Raw genomic sequence first — 18,769 nt, 5'->3', positions numbered from 1 at the left:
GATGCAGGGTGCTGTGCAGACACCGCCTATGGGAAGGGTAAGGCCATTTTGGCCATTTGAGCTGTTACAGGATTTTCCTACGAGGCCATGCAGGCGGCATAGTCGCTGGTACATGGGGGAGCTGCCCGCAGGCTCCTCGGTCGCAGCGAGCTTGCTAAGCTCCTCCTGAGGCCAAGGGACGGGATGTGCACAGAGCAGCACAGGCTTGGGTCTCCTCAGGTGCGGTTAACTGTTAGGTGGCTCTCTGAACTCCTTGGCGGGCAATGGGCTTTGGTCAGGATCCCTTCAGCTGCCAAGGGCTGAAGTTGCTAGAAACCCGCTCAGAGGCCATCTCAGCCCAGGAAGCCTTGTTTGGCACCAGGTTTCCCCCTTGCCACCCTGTTGACATCAGGCGAAGGAGCGTGGTCTCAGGAAAGAGCCCCGTTTGCCTTTACTAGCCTGCCCAAGGTGCCGAAGCCCCTTGCCGCTCTTCACCAGGCTCTTGCCAGTGAGGGGCTGCAGTCAGAAAGGGCAAAAGTTGGTCTCACCTCCTTGGGTGCTCCCCTGACGGCGCTGCCCAGGCCTCTCACTGCCATCTGCCGCACGGCGCCGATTCCGTGCTGGGATTTCTCCACCAAGACACCTAGGACCCTTTCCAGGGACTTCTTCTCCATGACTGGCGGATCCTTCATCAGCTGCAATAAAGCAATATGCCCGTGAGTGCCACCTAAGTCGAGGCACACCACGCGAACGGGCTTCGTAGAAAGGAGGATCCGTTGGATCCCTTGGATGGTGACGCTCTCTTCTGGCACCTTCTTCCTTCAGAAAGAGGCGTCCCAAGCAGCAGTTTTCTAAGAGAAGCCCTCTGCACCCTTCCTTCCCCTCCTGTTGCCTCACCTCAGCAAAGAAAGCTGTCGCTGTGAGCTGCAGGTTTTCCGAGGGGGAGTTCAGCCACTGGGAGAGGGCCCATATCACACCCCTTGTGACCAGCCGGTTGCGAAGCAGGACACTGCACACAGAGAAGGCAACTCACGGTCACGCGGCAAGGACGCCGGCCACGACCCCAAACTTCCCCAGCTCCCTGCACACATGGGAATGGCCCTGGCAGCCATGTCCCCGGGCACAGCCACCCACGAGAAGGTGAGACGCAAGAAGAGGATCTCACCTCGTCAGGAGACACACGCCGTCAGCGTGAGCCTGTGGGTTTCTGAGGGATGCCCACGCTCCCTGCCTCCATAGCAGCAGCAGCCATCTCTCCTCCATGCATCTGCTCAGCACCAGCTCTAGAGCCTCACAGTAAGGGCTGGGAAAAAGAAAGCCCAAAGACATCTCAGGTCGCAGCAGGTCCAGGGAAGATTTGTCTGTAGCAGAGCTAAAAGGCTCCGCTGCCTCGGGAGGTGTTGGTTCACTCATCCCACACTCCACGCCCGTGAAAATGGACATTTTCATCCTTTGCCATGCCTCAGGCCACTGACAGCAGGAGGAAACCCAGGGTCCCCGTGCTCCCTCGATGCCAGATGCCCAAGGTGCTCCCTAAGGGCTCTTCTTACCAGCATTCTATGAGACAGCCCCAGTTCCCCCCAACCCTTGAGGACCAGGAGCAGGGGCAGAGCCTGCCGCTACGAGGACGCGACACAACGGCTCCGTCCGCCTATAAATTTTAAAGGCAGGAACACCACTGCTGCAGCCAAGCCCTGCGGCCACACGCTGCCAGGCCACAGATTACACGAGCTAAGTCTCCACCACGCCAAACCACAGACGGCCGTGGCCAGAGCTGGGCCACAGCCCCCGGGCCGGGAAGGGTCTTCTCCCCCATCCGCAGGGTGCTCGGCCGGACCATTCCCACGCAGGGTCTCTCCCCAGTCCGCGGAGGGACAAGAAGGACGCCCTGCCACCGGGGTTGCACACCAGGCAGGATGAGAGCAACCGGCGATGCCAACCCCGTGACTCCTTCCTCTCTGGGAACGGACATTTCTCCAGGAAAGAAGAGAAGTCGAGCCAGCCCTGGCAACCTGCTGCCACGCGTAGGAACCTGGGCAGGCCCAAGCGCTCCCTCAGCGCCACAAATGAACACAGCTGGCTGGGGAAGTAAAGCTCCCCAACTTCCCTGCCCCTCCTGCTCCTTACCTGCGCAGCTTGTCCTCCCTCCTTGATGCACTGAAGAAGAGCCCTCTCTGGTATCTGAGAGGGCCAGGCAGCATCACCTCACCCAGCGCCTTGCTGATCTCACCCAGGAGGCCAGGAAGGAGACGGGGAAGCAGGCGCTGGACCCTTTCCTTGGCTGGCAGCACGAACACCACCTCGGAGATGGCACAGGGGAGCTGCAGGGAAATTCGGCCAAGAAACACCCATTCAACAAGGGCTTTGCCCACCAGTGCACTCCCGCTGCCTCCCTTGGGGAGCTTTTGCTGCCTGCAGGTCTCATGCCAGGGACAGCCTTGCGGTCCAGGACCAGAAAAACGTGTCCCGGCCCCTCACAGCCCCAGTGCTGAGATGCCCCAGCACGTTACCCCTGTGCAGTCTCCCCAGGCGTTTGCTAGAAAGCAGACACGAAGCTGCAGGAAGGCCTCTGCCATCGAGCGTACCATGAGGGGCTCCAGAGCAGCCTGGCTGTGGTCCGGTTCGTGAGCGGAGGAGTGGGGCCCAGGGCTGTTCTCTCCCGCTGCCTCCAGCTTCTGTGTTAAGTACTTCAGGACCTGAACCCCAAGGCTGCTTCTCCCCAGGATCCTCCACAGCTCCATCGTGTCCCTGCAGGGCAAGAGACATTCACCCTTGAGCTCATACCCTTGGTACCTGCGGTGCCCTCACCAGAGCCCAAACTCTCTCCTTGTCAGCAGTGGGGCTTATGATGCCTGGTTTTTTCCGGAGATGGGAGCACATGGCCTTGCAATGCTCAGACCTTTTGGGAGACGAGCGACCTTGTTCTTCTTTGGATTCCTCTTAACACGGGCAAGCCACGTTTAATCACAGAGGGGCAAGATGGGAGTGCACGGACCTGTCCATGGGCAGACGTTTCTGGAGGAGGCTCTCGACCACAGGCTCGTGGTGAAAGCAGGCCAGGAGATACACTGCGTGGAGCAGGAGGCGCCTGTGGGTGTCCTTTTGCACAGTCTGCATGCGGCTGTAAAGGACGTGCAGGACTTCTGGCACCTGAAAGGAAGAAGACGAGAAAGAATGCCACAACGTGTCCTTTCCCCGTACTTCTACAGAACACAAACACGGTCAATTAGTTCACGAGCAATGCCTGCTCCCTTGACACGCTGTCAGGGTCTAGTCCTAAACTTCCTAAACTTCACCGTGCCGCTCTGCCCAAGCCCTGGCTCACAGGTCGGGGCGAGCGTGCCCTTGGCACGCAAACACGCACGTGCCCTCGGTTGCTGCACTTGCCTGGGCCCAGCGGTGCCAGGGGCTGAGCACTTTGCCTACACCCAAGAGATGGACAAGTTTCTCACCAAACAGCCTGGGTAACCCTGACCACCGGGCTGTGGCAGTGCAAGATCAAAACCAAAACCACGCTCCAAGCCCATAAAGAAGCCTCACAGTGAAAGGACAGGAACAGGAAGGTCGGTGCATCCCAGGGGTAGCTGTCTCACGGCAAGGACCTGCTCCAGCAGGAGACTTTGGACTGCCCGTGCCCATGCCCCCCGCTCCACAGAGCAGAATGTGGCAGGAGGTGCTAACACGCAGCTCGGACCGGTGATACCCTTCGTCTCGGCACACAGGCTGCGTTTCTTTAGCTTGCGTCAACTGCGCGAGGTGTAGTGCAACAGCCAACAGGGAAAAGTCAAAGCCAAGCCGCAAAAAATGTCCCTCTTACCTCCTGATATATTTGCTGTCCACATTTTTCCAGAAAGGTAGTCATCCACATCTCAGCGGCCCACGCACGCTCGTCTCTGGTACACTTCAGGCTTTCCGTGATGGTGCTCATGAAGTCTGCGGCCTCTGGTGGGGGGAAATACTTGCAGACAGTCTGGAGTGAAATCAGAAAGAGGAGAGACCCGGTCACAACTCTGCATCTCTGCAGAACGGGAAGGAGCCTTGAAGGGACTCTTAAGTTCAGCGGGTCGCCTGTCATGGAAGGGGCAATCACAGTACACTCCTGCCATTTATGTTTTATGGAGCCAAGAGATTTAGAAGTGCCTCCCCTCACGTTTGCTTATCTGCAAAGCTCGTCTTCCGACAACAGCACTCTCTCGTGCACACACACACACACACACACAAACACGACGTGGTATCCGCTCCTTTGACAGCGTGCCTAAAGGCCAGGCACGTCTCGGAGCCTCCTGCCACTTGCCCAACAACGGAGGTGCTGGCATGACAGCTCCCTCTGGAAATGGCGTGGGAGCCTGGAAGGAGCAGGGGGATGTGCAGGAGCCCAGTCGCCAAGCCCCGTACCGGGGCCGGTTACCTTTGCTATTTCGTAAGAGGTCTCAAGCAGAGGCACGTTGTCGGTGGTGTCCAGCCCTTTACGCAGGCACGCAATGTCACCCGCCTCGGGTGCCACCTTCCTGGTCTTGGCTGGGAGAAGCACCAGGTAAAAAGGAGAGTCATATTTACAGGAACCCAACCATCAGCCCCAGCTATCGAAAAAGGAGGACCCGGGGTTGGGGCAGCAAAGGCCAGGAATTTGGCGCAGCGGGATGTGACAGGGATGGCTCTGGGAGGGGGGAAACGTCCTCAGCACAGAGGGATGCTGCTCCCTGAAGCGCAGGCAAGAACTCACTTCTAACCAATTTCTTTGCGGGGACAGTGATTTTGTACGGCCACAGAACACCCCGTCTACAACCTTCCTCCCTTGCGGAGAGCATTTCTTGGCTGGCTGGAGAGGGGTTTAACCAGAACCCCCTCCCCAACCTCACGCTCTGGGCCAGCAGCGGAAGTCCCTGCTCCAAAACTCTGGGCAGCTAACTGATTTCCCCTCTGGTCCTGGGCAGATTTTCCTGACCAAGCCTGGCAAGCCCCCTCTGTCCTCACCTCGCATTTGCAGAAGGTGACCCAGGCAGACCCCTGCCCAGCGGCGGGACGTGGCCAGGGATTCGGTAGTCAGAGGTCCCAGCAGCCCCACCAAGAAGCCAAATTGCTTGCAAGCGCATCCTCTCTGCAGGGGCAAGAGGCGGCAAAAGGGTCGCAGGGAGACCCGGTGCCCGCTCACCTCTCCCGGCCATGCTGCCCGGAGCAGGGATCGGGCAGAGGAGAGGGCAGAGGTGCTGCCCTGCCGCTCCGCAAGACCTGAAACCCAGCGCCCAGCCAAGCAGGGCTCTCTTCTGGGAGAGGCATGGGGCACACAGGAGCTCCCTACTCACCGTGACCTCGAATCGCTCCTCGCAATCACCCAGCAGCTGGGCGCAGACCTGCAAGGCCCTCTCCCGCTCCCACGCTTTGGCCGAGGTGAGCCAGCACTGCAGGACCTGGCGCAGGGGGTTATTCTGTCTCACGACGGGCACCTTTCTCTCCCCGACATCCCTCCGTCTCCCTCCTCTGGACCCTTCCTCGACGGCCTGCCCTGCGGCTCGGCACGGCCCCCAGACCCACCGAGCACTGGCAGTGCTGCCTTCGCAGCCCCGCTCTCTAAGCCCCCCCAAATCTCCGCCTCAGCTTCTTTCCCCATCACCCCATGACTGCGCACATGGACCACATCCTCGAAGGAGGTAGAGGTCACCTCCGCCTCGAGAAGGACTGCTAAAATCCGGCCCAGACCCTTCCTCGACGGCCTGCCCTGCGGCTCGGCACGGCCCCCAGACCCACCGAGCACTGGCAGTGCTGCCTTCGCAGCCCCGCTCTCTAAGCCCCCCCAAATCTCCGCCCCAGCTTCGGAGCGACTCTTTCCCCATCACCCCATGGCTGCTCACATGGACCACATCCTCAAAGGAGGTAGAGGTCACCTCCGCCTCGAGAAGGACTGCTAAAATCCGGCCCAGACCTTCCAAGCACAGCGTGTGCAGGGTCTGAAAGCAAGAAAAGGAGGACTGAGGTTTGGCATCACGGGGGGCTGCCAGGGCACGCTGAGGGGGGATCCTGGCCAAGAGGTGGGCAGCGCCACGATGGCGGGTACCTGTATGTTCCGAGTTTGCCTCGCTATCTTCCCTCTCCCTTCCATCTCCTCCTTGCAAGGAAAGGACAAGATGGTGTGGCAGCACTCAGCCAGCAGGCTGCAACTTTCCTTCCTGCTCAAAGATGGCTTCAGCTTCCTGGCCAGAGAAAAAAAAGGAAGAGAAAAACAACACGGGGACTCACTAGCTCTCTCCAGAGCGGCTCAAATGACAACTGGGTTTGTCCTCATGGAGAGACATCAGAAACGGGAAACGTCGTCCCACCCCGCAGACCCTGCTACTCCCAGAACTACGGATAAGGTCACAGGGCTCCGGGTGGGGAAACAGAATGAGTCCGAGGGTCTGGGCTGTGGACCTTACCTCAGCTGCACCAGACCGAGAAACACTTGGGACGCCGTGGAGTCCCAGGGCTCCTCCATTGTCCGGTCCTGCAAGTTCAAGAGACACACACAAAGTGGGCGGTGGGGACAGGCTTTTTGCGGGGGACAGGCTCTGCTGCCAGACCTACGTAGAAATGCTTGCACGCTTCTAGTGGCGGGGCTGGTCGTGTTTTGTGGGGCCAGAGCACACAGGCAGCACATGTATATCCCATGCTGAACGGCCGCGGGCGCTGGCGCTGAGCAGCTCCTTGAGGAAATCCAGAACTGCCCTCATCACCTGCCGTGGCTTCCCACCCGTGAGACCTCTCCCCGTGTCTGACAGGGCTGGACATGGCCCTGGGCACCAGGGCAGAGCTCCTCAGGCACACCAGAGCCCCAGGGAGATGGCAGAGCATCCCCTCCACAGGAGAGAAGCCCCAGTGCCTCTTGGCTCCCTCCTGGGTTGCTCTTCTCTTGCCTGAAAGAAGCCTCAGGGCTCCTCTGCCCTCCCTGTTCCTTCAGTAAAGGCTCCCTAGCTCCTCTGGCACCCAGCAGCTCCCCGACACCCTGTGGTACTTGCACAGACCCCACGGCCACGCCTGACCTTGGTCGCCCAGAAAGCGTCTTGGTACAGGAGGAGCTGATCCCAGGCGTATTCCCGGTGCTGCTCCTCGCGCAGGAGGACGCCAATCATGGCAGCCACAGCCCTGAGGACAGCTTGCTTGTCCTGGAGAGGGAAGGGAGGGCTGAAGATCTGCCGAGCGCTCAGCAACCCCTGCCCACGAGTCCTACCCCTCCCAGAGAGAAGGGCTCACTCCGGAGGACGAAAAGCAGTTCCCCGTGCTGGCACCCAATGCCCCGCTGCTAAAAGGTCCCAGGATTTGACTGCTTCTTGTCAGCCAAATACTACCAGCCCTGGGCATGGGACTGGCAGACTCCTGGCCTGGGGGGGCTGCTTTCTCAGTCCCTGGGCTGGAAAGGCAGCTGCCCTCACCTCTTCCTCCTCGCAGCCCAGCCAGTTTTGCACCACGTAGCAATAGAGGGGGTAAATGTGTTTGCAGAGCTGCGCTTCCCCGACACGAGGGAAGGGGCATTTGTCCCAGGAGCAGAAGTAAGTCTTCACCCCTTCCGACCATTGCTCCAGAACTGCACCAAAAGAAAGGAAAAAGGGGCAGGTGGGCGCCTGCGGCGGGAAGGGTACCTCGCACCCTCACCCAAGCCTGCTTTCAGCACAGCCCCCAGCTTGCCAGCTTTTGGCTTGAGGCCACATCTGGATTCAGGGGCGCAGATCGTGCGCTCGAGGTGTCTGCGCTCTTTCTCTTCTCCTCCCCACCACAGCTTCTCCTCCTCACGTGCCTGTTCCCCTCCAGCCTATACCCGCTGCATCCCTCGCCCTTCCCTGCCCAAATATTTGCCCTTCAGCACAGGCACGTGAAGCCGGTTGAAAGGCTCAGGACCAGGCAGCCCAAAGGCACCCGTGAGTTCCTCTGTGCAGGTACCCAGCGTCTCCACATCCTGCCCACCAGAGACGTCTGACGCTTCACCCGCCGTTCCTACGTGCTCACGGCAGTTTGGCATTGCCAAAATAGCGAGGTCGGGCTCGGATGCGCCGAGATCGGAGCGAGCCAGCCCGTACCCTTCCCCTGCCTTCAGGGCCACGGCTGAGGGTCTGACACTCACCACCGCAGACGGCACGCCGGACCTGTCCGCTCCCCACTCGGCTCAGGACGGCGCGGAGGGCGAGCAGCGTCATTCCGGCAAAAGGGATGCATCGCAGGGCTGCAGAGAGGGCAGGGCAGAGGGATAGAGCGTGGACGCAGTCAGCCGGAGCTGTGGGGGGGGCCTGGGGTCCAGCCCTCAACGGCACTGCCCATCAGAAGGGCCAGGAGTGTTGGGATGGGGGGGACGTGCTGCAGGGCCAGGGGGACATGAGTGATATCTGAGGGATGGGGGAGGCCCCCGACAATGGGGAGGGCTCCTGCTTTCCTGAGAGGGAGCAGGGAAGGGCTTTGGCGGGCATGGGGAGGATGGTGTGGGGCAGAGCCCCTGAAGGTTTGGTCCCTGACACGTTCCTGCCCTCAGAGCACCACGATTGAGGCTGTGAGGCAGAGCTCCCGCTCAGCCCCAGCCCTGGCAATGGAGCCTGGCAAGGAGGCACCGCAAGCCCATAGGCCTCCAGTTCGGGACAGAGCATCTGGGAGGGGAAGGATCCCCTCTCCCGGTTATCACGGACCATCACTCAAAGCAGGAGGCCAGGGTTCCATACCGTAGCTGCTGGCCAGTTTGCCCAGGGTGACAAAGACAAATTCCTCGGAGGTTCCCCCCACGGCTTTCAGGTGTCCCTGGAGCTCGGACATCACGAAATGGAAGTGGGAGCCAGCCAGCGCCACCAGGATGTCACTAGCGGCTGTCCTCATGTCATCGGTCACACCCTAAAAAAGCACCATAGGTGAAACGCTCCGCGGGAAAAAGGCTGAGGCGCTCGGACGGGGATAAACCGGCCAGCAATGACCTCAGGGCTAGCCGAGAGACAGTCCCGTCTCCCCAGCAAGACCCCATGGGGACGTCTGCGCCCCAGGCCAGGCATCCGCCCCTTTTTGTGCCCTGGGGAAGGCGAGCAGGACGGGCAACAGAGACTTGAACCCAACTCTCCCCAGGCAGACCACGTCCGCCCCTCTCCGGAGGTCTCGACAGGCTCTCACCAAGTGCCCCACAAGAACGAGTCCCCAGAGCCTCTCCTTAAGCCAAGACTTGCCAGCAGCTGGAATTGGGAGCCTGTGTGTCCCAGCTCCATCCTCCAAGCACGGCTCATCAGTCGCCTCGCACAGAGGGGCTCGCTGGCTCTATACGCACCCCAGCGCGGAACTGGATACGGTCTCTCCTCTACAGGGAGGGCTCCCCAGGACAAGGAGCTCTCACAGGGGCATTGGGGAACCTCCGTCTTCAAAGAGAACAAGCTCACCTGGGCGGCTCTTATGTCACCAGACGCTTCAGCTATCAGGCGGTTCAAGAGACCGCTCGGCAAACGGCCGTCACCTCCCTGCAAGGCGCTCTCCAGCTGGCGGTAATTCTGCACTCGGTCACCCTGAGGACAGACCACGGAAGGGAGAAATTAAGACTTACTTTGCCCTCGTTCCCGGGGAGCTGCGAGCTGCCAGCCCTTGCTCTCCGGAGAGCCTGCGAACGGCACCATCGCCTCGTGCCCCCAGCTCGTGTCTGCGACAGAAAGGAGCGGAGGGAGCAGCTGCCCTGCAGACGGTGTCCGAGCACCAGCCACCGACCCGAGGTCATACCGACGCCAGGCCAGGTCCTCCCCAAACCCACCACTCCTATGGACATAGCCCAGCGCCAGAGGGAACGTTCGGACACGGGACGTGCGGCACTTGCCCTCTCCTGGGCAGGGAAGGCAGGGCTGGTGGGGGGAAGCCCTCAAGCCTCTGGCAGCACAGTGGGATGCCCCCGTCTCACCTCGTTGTCTTGTAGACGCTCCAACAGAGAAGTTGCAACGGCAGCAAGGGTGGGGCCAGCCGCAGGGATGGAACCCATCGCCCTGCTTCTGCCCCCGGGATGCGTAGGTCTTGGCGGGGGACCTACACACGGGCAGCAACCTGGAAGGGAAGAATCCAACAGCTTTCGGAGGGGCCCAGCGACGGCGTGGATGGAGACAAGCTGGAGGTCAATCCCCATTAGACATCCAGGGCGGACATTTGCAGCAAGAGTCACGAGAGGCCAGCGAGGCCACCGGTGGGCTCTCCGTCCTTGGAGATGCTCAAACCTCGAGGGGACTCGGTCCACCGCAGACGACCGCGATGGGTCCTGCCTCCAGCGTGCTTTAGCCCCCTGCCAGCCCCTCACCTTCAAGCACTCTCAGCCTCCTCATCGCAGCAGGATTCCCTGGATGGACAGACTGGTCTCTCCAGGTCTTCCTCCTGTGAAAGCTGGGAGCAACTGGCCCAGGGAGGGACGCTGGAGCCGCAACATCAGAATGGAACATCAGAACCGAACATTGTGACATCATCACGTAACCCGGCTGTCCCTCAGACAACACTTCACCTGGGGTCCCTGCAGGGGGGAACAGCACGGACCCGGGGCGAGGATGGGCCTTTCGAGAAAGCTATTGCTCAAAACCATCTGCGGGCTACAGGCAAATTCAAGCCGTAGGGAACGGGGAAACCCTGCGCTGCAGGGCCCCGCAGCGTGGCCCCTGGCCCCGTGTCACTGCAGCCCTTTGTGGGCTCGGGGGAAAGAGTAGCTGCCACTTCCCACCGAGTTTAGCTGGAGTTGTGGTTACTCATCAATACTTTAAATCCCTGCTTGTTCCTTTCTGATGGCGGCTGGGTTCGCTCCAGGAGCTGCTATTCTTCTGTGTAACCTGTGGGAGACCTCCCCCGTTTCCCTGCAGAGACCTTTCCGTTTTGGTCCAGGCAAATGACTCCGTCTCTCTCTCTCTCCCCAAAAGGTGTCTTTTCCCTCTATATTAAGATAGAAAATGGTAGGCTGAGGCAAAGCTGATCAGCAGAGAGAACATCGAGCGCCACTCTCCCCTGTCTAGAACAGAATGAGGACAGTCTAGAACAGAACGCCAACTCGAAGCTGGCAAAAACGCCAAACCAGAAGGATGTATTGGTCACAACCTTGCCAGTGAGACAAAGGGAGTCAAAAGAATCTGAGTTTACACAATAAAGGGGGGTGAAAGATGATGTTTAGTGCCTACATTGTTGAAATTAGCTGAGGCAGAGACAGTCCTTGATAAGAAGAGCTGGTCCCAAGAACCAGCCAATGAGGTAAAGACAGTCCTTGATAAGAAGCAGGAGCAGGCCCCAAGAGCCAGCTAAGACTGGTCTTGCGGCTTGGGTGAATACCAAGAAATCACTGAGCCTGCGCAAGGAAAAAGGTTACTAGCGGTGACGAAGAGGAGTCATCTATCTTCATCTCTGCGACCACCGGACGACCACCATAAAGAGGCCCTGCGCAGGTGCAGTTGGGAGGGGACTATGGAAATGACCTCTTGGAGCAAATTTTAATATGAAGCGGGGATAGGTCATGCATATGTATAGGCGTATTGTGAATATGTACTACCTGACTGTATAAACTTGAGGCGAACTGCCGAGTCGGGCGCGCACGACTTTGGTGGGACTACCCCCCGTGCCGCCCAGCGCTGAATGAACATGCCTACTTTACAATCTCACCGATTGTGGAGCCTGTTTTCCGCACGTCACCAGTGCCACTGCTAACGTGCATGTTTCCAACCACAGCACATTATAGCAGCCAGCACGTCATTGCCTTTACCCACACAGGCCTGGGTGCGAGAGCATAATCATGGAGTCAAGGACAGATCAATATGATCATCGTTGAAGACCCTTTACTAGAGCATCAGACATCATTTTATACGTTGTTTACATCCGTACATGCGTTTAGCTATTTTACTATTGGTTACACACATGCTTCACGCGCTGTCCACGCGCCCAGTTACACTTAATAATTGGTTATATCAACACTGTACACGCGCATAAACATAAGACATAATTGGTTATGCTTACTAAAACATGCGAACCTTGTCTCAGTCTAATTGGTCAAGATAAACTGCCGAATTGAGGTTCTTTGTGCCAAGTTCCCATGCGCACCTGTGTTCTTCTAATTGGCATCTTTCTTTTTTTGTCTTCTTGTTTATTCTGTTCAAGGCCTTCTAAAGGCGTGTGGAATGCTCTTGCGACCGTTAGCTAAATATGTGTCCACACCTGGGCGTGGAGAGAAGGACTTAGACAGCGAGGACCGTTGGCTGTCGTGAGCCGAGGTGGGTTTGGTAATTCTGCTATGCCCGGACTTCTGCAACACTAAGGAAGCCTTTCCTAAAGCTGAGCAGAGCGCTGATGTCATGGCAGTGCCTTGACCAGGAGAAACCCAGCAATACTTGAGCAAAATCAAGTTGCAAGCACTGGTTTTATCTCGGGATGTTTTTCCCCTTTTTCCAGACTATTTTTCACCTTTTCAGATGATAAAGTTACCGTCACAGTTCCTTGGTTTTGTGCTTATTGATAGTATAGAATCATAGAATCATTTAGGTTGGAAAAGACCTTCAAGATCATCGAGTCCAACCATCAACCATGCCCCCTAAACCATGTCCTGAAGTACCCTGTCCGCTCGCTTTTTGAATATCGTCAGGGATGGTGACTCAACCACTTCCCTGGGCAGCCCATTCCAATGTCTGACAACCCTCTCAGTAAAGGAATTTTTCCTCATATCTAACCTAAATCTCCCTTGCCTCAACTTGAGGCCATTTCCTCTTGTCCTATCTCCAGCCACCTGACAGAGGAGACCAACACCCACCTCACTACAACCCCCCTTCAGGTAGTTGTAGGGAGCGATAAGGTCTCCCCTCAGCCTCCTTTTCTCCAGACTCAACAGCCCCAGCTCCCTCAGCCGCTCCTCATAAGACTCGTGCTCCAGGCCCCTCACCAGCTTGGTTGCCCTCCTCTGAACACGCTCCAGCACCTCCACGTCTTTCCTGTAGTGAGGGGCCCAAAACTGAACACAGGACTCGAGGTGCGGCCTCACCAGTGCCCAGTACAGGGGAACAACCACCTCCCTGCTCCTGCTGGCCACACTATTTCTGATGCAGGCCAGGATGCCGTTGGCCTTCTTGGCCACCTGGGCACGCTGCTGGCTCATATTCAGCCGGCTGCCAACCAGCACCCCCAGGTCTTTCTCTGCCGGGCAGCTTTCCAGCCACTCTTCCCCAAGCCCGTAGCGCTGCATGGGGTTGCCGTGACCCAGGTGCAGGACCCGGCACTTGGCCTTGTTGAACCTCACACGATTGGCCTCAGCCCACCGATCCAGCCTGTCCGGATCTCTCTGTAGGGCCTCCCTACCCTCAAGCAGATCGACCCTGCCTCCCAACTTGGTGTCGTCTGCAAACTTGCTGAGGGTGCCCTCGATCCCCTCGTCCAAATCATCGATAAAGGTATTAAACAGAACGGGGCCTAACACCGAGCCCTGAGGAACACCACTTGTGACCCGCCGCCAACTGGATTTCACCCCATTCACCACAACCCTCTGGGCCCGGCCAGCCAGCCCGTTTTTCACCCAGTGAAGGGTGCACTTATCCAGGCCACGAGACGCCAGCTTCTCAAGGAGTATGCCATGAGAGACAGTGTCAAAGGCCTTGCTGAAGTCGAGGTAGACAACATCCACAGCCTTTCCCTCATCCACTAGGTGGGTCACCTGGTCACAGAAGGAGATCAGGCTGGTCCAGCAGGACCTGCCTTTCGTAAACCCATGCTGACTGGGCCTGATCCCCTGCTTGTCCTGGACTTGCCATCTGAGCGCTCTCAAGACAAACCGCTCCATAATCTTCCCCGGAACCGAGGTCAGGCTGACAGGCCTGTAGTTCCCCGGATCCTCCCTCCGACCCTTCTTGTAAATGGGCGTCACGCTGGCAAGCCTCCAGTCCTCTGGGACCTCCCCTGTTGACCAGGATCGCTGATAGATGACAGAGAGTGGCTTGGCAAGGACCTCTGCCAGTTCCCTCAGTACTCTTGGATGGATCCCATCAGGTCCCATAGATTTCTGAGTGTCCAGATGGCGTAGCAGGTCCCTAACTAATTCCTCCTGGATTAAGGGGGGTATGTTCTGCTCTTCATCCTCGCCTTCCAGCTCAGGGGGCGGAGTACCCTGAGGATAACTGGTCTCCCTATTAAAGACTGAGGCAAAGAAGGCATTAAGTACCTCAGCCTTTTCCTCATCTCTGGTGGCAACGTTCCCTTCTGTATCCATTAAAGGACAGATATTCTCCTTGGGATTCCGTTTACTGTTAACATATTTGTAAAAACATTTTTTCTTGTCCCTTACAATGGTGGCCAGATTTAGTTCTAGCTGAGCTTTTGCCTTTCTAATTTTCTCTCTGTATGGTCTAACAAGATCCCTGGACTCCTCCCAAGTTGCCCGCCCGTTCTTCCACAGATGATAAACTCTCCTTTTTTTCCTGACTCCTAGCAAAAGCTCCCCGTTCAGCCAGGCCGGTCGTTTTCTTCAGCGGTTCGACTTGCGGCACGTGGGAATAGCCTGGTCCTGAGCCGTTAAGATTTCCTTCTTAAAGAACGTCCATCCCTCCTGAGCCCTTTGCCCTTCGGGACCGTCTCCCAAGGGACTCTCAACCAGTGCCTCGAAGAGGCCAAAGTTTGCCCTCCGGAAGTCCATAGCGGTGGTTTTGCTAACCCCCTTCCTTGCCTCACCCCAAATTGAGAATTCTATCATTTCACGGTCGCTAAGCCCAAGACAGCCTCCAACCATCACACCTCCCACCAGTCCTTCCCTGTTTGTAAACAGTAGATCTAGCAAGGCTCCTCCCCTGGTTGGCTCACCTACCAGCTGTGTCAGGAAGTTATCATCTTCCACACACTCCAGGAACCTCCTAGATTGTTTACTCTCTGCTGTGTCGTATTTCCAGCAGACATCCGGAAAGTTGAAGTCCCTCACAAGAACAAGGGCACGCAATTCTAAGACTACTGCCAGCCGCTTGTAGAACGATTCATCCATCTCTTCAACCCCGTCGGGCGGTCTATAACAGACTCCCAGCACAATATCTGCCTTATCGGCCTTCCCTCTCATCCTCACCCAGAAGCACTCCACTTGGTCCTCACAATCGTGTAGCTCTATACAGTCCAAACACTCCCTAACATAGAGAGCCACCCCACCACCTCTTCTACCTTGCCTCTCCCTTCCGAAGAGCTTCTAGCCATCCATTGCAGCACTCCAGTCACGGGAGCCGTCCCACCACCATGTTTCCGCGATGGCAACTAAGTCATATCTATCCCGCTGTACAACGGCTTCCAGCTCCTCCCTTTTATTGCCCATGTTGCGTGCGTTGGCATAGGTGCATTTGAGCTGGCCTATCGAATCCAGCCCTAACACTGGCACGCTGCCCCCAGGCTCATCCTTGGTGCACCTAGTTTTATCCCTGACCCCCTTCAAACCTAGTTTAAAGCCCTCTCTATGAGCCCCGCCATCTCCCAAGCGAGGATTCTCTTACCCCTTTGGGCTAGCTGGACACCATCTGTCGCTAGCAAGCCCGGTGCTGTGTAAACCTCCCCATGATCAAAACAGCCCAAATTCCACCGACGGTACCGGCCTCTGAGCCACAAATTAACCAGGTGTGTTTTCCTGTTCCTTTCAGTTCCCTGCTAGGCGGGGTTTGCTGCTGTGCAGAGTTAGTCCTTAAGCAGAACTTGCCCCACCACGACGTTTGAGGCATTAACGCCTTTGGTCTCTCACAACAATAACGATAATATTAACAACGATAACGTGGCGCTGCTCCTGATAAAAGAATTGGAGTCTACAAAAAAAGCGATGCACAAGGCAATTGCTCACCACTCGCCGACAGATGCCCAGTTAGTCCCCGAGCAGAGATCCACCCCCCAGCCCCGCTCCCGCCCAGTGTATATACCGGGCATGACATCAGTGTGTTATCAACATTCTTCTCATCCTCAATCCAAAGCATAATGCTGTACCAGCCACTAGGAAGAGAACTGTCTCCCAGCCGAAACCAGGACACCATGCCAGAGGACATCGGCAGCACTCAAGTGATACCGAAAAGCCAGTTGAAGAAACTCCCTAAGACTCGTTTTGGAGTTTTAGAAAGCAGGCATTCTTTATTGCGGCGCTGGGTGTACGGGGGATAGTTCCACCTAGCGTGCATACCACAGCTTTAGCACTAACAGGTTATATAGAATAACTAATTGCATATTAATCGGATTAGTATACATGTACATAAAAATAATTGCAACTGATTATCTCAGTACTACCTACATCCGATCATGCGCAATGAAGGATCCATTTGAGTCGAAGGGCTGCTTTTGCGACCACCGACCCATTTGAAGTTCTTGTTGGCTGTCCTTGAAGTCTTTATTCTTGTCCTTGTTCTCTGATCTTGAAGCTTAACGCAGCTTCAATCCCATGTGGTCAGGTTCAACATTGTTCTCATCTAGCGTACAGGAACATCTAGTCATAAGAGCAAAGAACTGCAAAACTTATGAGTAACTACCTCTACTAGTTAATTGCTTGGCTATACTTTTGTCTATTGTTTCAATCATAGTGTTGGTATAAGATTTCTAATAATTATTTACGAAATCTCACTTTTACAGTCACCTAGCAGCAAACCAGTTTCCACGGCTGGTACCAAATATTAAAACCATCAAAATATTTAGACATACCATACAGAATGTATGGAAATATGCTATCAAAGCGGGCTCGCGGGCTGCTCGGGGGACAACGAAAGAGCCAAGGAGATGGTCCCCTGTTGAGGATTTCTTGGCTGGGCGAGGGCATGTGAGCAATCCAGCCGTTAGCTGGGAACGAAGCATAAGTTTACAAAGTGCTGAAGCGGACAAGGACGCTGTGTCCTTGTACGCTGGGAAAAGGAAGATAAGAAGAGCCTGACAAACAGCTCCTGGATGCCGAAGAATGAGATAAGTAACTGCTGGACACCTCGTGAAGAAGCTTGCACAGCCAACAGAGGATAAGATAGCGTCGCGTGAAGCGGGGTATTGTACCCATTAGAGTATTGTATAAGGCGCGCGCACAAGCGCATAAGGTATATGACTGTGCTAAAAGTTGTGGTAAAGGGGCTTCACTCGATCACATTGGTCTGTGTGTGACGTCCCCCGTGGATCCTCCGCAACATTTGGCGCCCGAACAGGGACCCTCAGATCAGCACTTTATCATCTCTACGAGAATTTCTGGTGCGACTGAACCGACGAGGGAGCGGAGAAGCCGGCTGAGACTTTCCTGCTGCCCCGGCAGGATGGCGTGAGCTTCAGCTAAGCTGGGAAGAACGACATGAGCTTTAGCTGAGCTGGGAAGACGAGGAGGCGCGCGCAAGTGAACAGAAGTTTGAATCTCGCCCTGATCAGGTGAGCGGTCGGAGAAGGAGATGGGGTTGGACAAAGAGCAGGAAGCAGTCCTAAAACTCCTTCGTTATCTTCGCTCTGAGAGAGGACTGAAATGCGATAATTCTGTGATAAAGGGGTTGCTTTTATGGGCTTGGAAGAGAGAACTTATTCCGAGTATAAACGTCGCGTTTGAAGTAGCGACCTGGGATAATCTAGGCAAGGCGCTGTGGGGCGCTATTAGCGGCGGGGGGATAAGGCAAAGGAGGCAAACAAATCCGCAGCGCACTGGAAGGTAACTCGAGACGTGCTGCAGGCACCGAGGGTGGACCGGCAGGCAGCCGCCGCTGTCTGCGCGGCGGTGGCCCCCTCTGCTGCCTCCAGGGCTGCCGCGTCAGCCCATCCCGCTGGAGTTAGGGGGACGTTCTCTACACAGCTATCTCTACCCCCCCGAACATCCATTTCTGCTAATGCTGAGACGCCTGCACAAACACAGCCTTTGCCTATACCCAGCCAGGTCGCTGGCGCCGAAGATATCCCCCTGCCTGTTACTCCGCGAGAAGCGGAGGAATTAGGGGGGGCCGACTGTCGCCCGGCAGGTCCGGAGCCGACAGACTCGGAGGTGGTGAACCAGTTACAAAAACTGACAGTACGGTCAGAAGAACCAGAAGTGAGGGGGAGATATTCATCCTCCCGAAAGGGTGAGCCGAGAAGGCAAGAGAACAAAGATTTCGGCCGTATGCCAGCCCCGCTTTCTCCCCCCCCGCCCTCCGCCCGCCCGCCGCGGCGTGTGTCAGCCGGCCATGGAGCGGCCGCCGCCAGCGCCGCCGCCGCCGCCGGCCCCCGGGCAGCACCGTCCGCGCCCCCGCGCCCGCCCTTTAACCCATCCCGCCTCTCGAAGCCGAAGCCATCCGCGCCCGCGATAGACGCGGAGCCGCCTGTAATAGCCGCTGCAGACGAGGGGGAGAGGCATTGGAGGGGAGTAATAAAAAATGCCGTTGTGGAAGGGACTATGATCCAAGCATTCCCAGCTGTTATACAAAAAGGATGGGAGGCGTTTCACTGGAAAGTCCTTGAGAAATTAAGGACTGCTGTGAGTCAGTACGGAATCCGCTTATTGATAAAGCCAGTAAGAAACCCTCGGTCAAGTGTTTTAATTGTGGTAAACTTGGACACATCAAGAGCCAATGTAGAGTTTCTGCTAACAAAAAGACGGTGCAACAGTTGTAAGAAAGATAACCATACCACCAAGAATGCAGGAAGAAGGGAAACTTTACACCGAGCGCCAAGGCCCCTCGCGCGACGACACAAATGCAAGGGGTTTGGGCTGCCAGCCCTCAGCCAGCCTCGCAACTGCCAGATCCGCCACTGCAGGAAGCTCCGGAGTGGACGTGGAAACCGCAGTAGACATTACGTTGGTGGATGCAGGAGTCCGCTTGGTGGACAGCAACATAAAGGGACCATGGGGGTTTGGGCTTAGTGCATTTTTAATGGGGCG

Source organism: Haliaeetus albicilla, chromosome 2 (genome assembly GCF_947461875.1).
Source record: "Haliaeetus albicilla chromosome 2, bHalAlb1.1, whole genome shotgun sequence".
NCBI lineage: Eukaryota > Metazoa > Chordata > Aves > Accipitriformes > Accipitridae > Haliaeetus > Haliaeetus albicilla.
Note: the sequence above shows the minus strand (reverse complement) of the source record.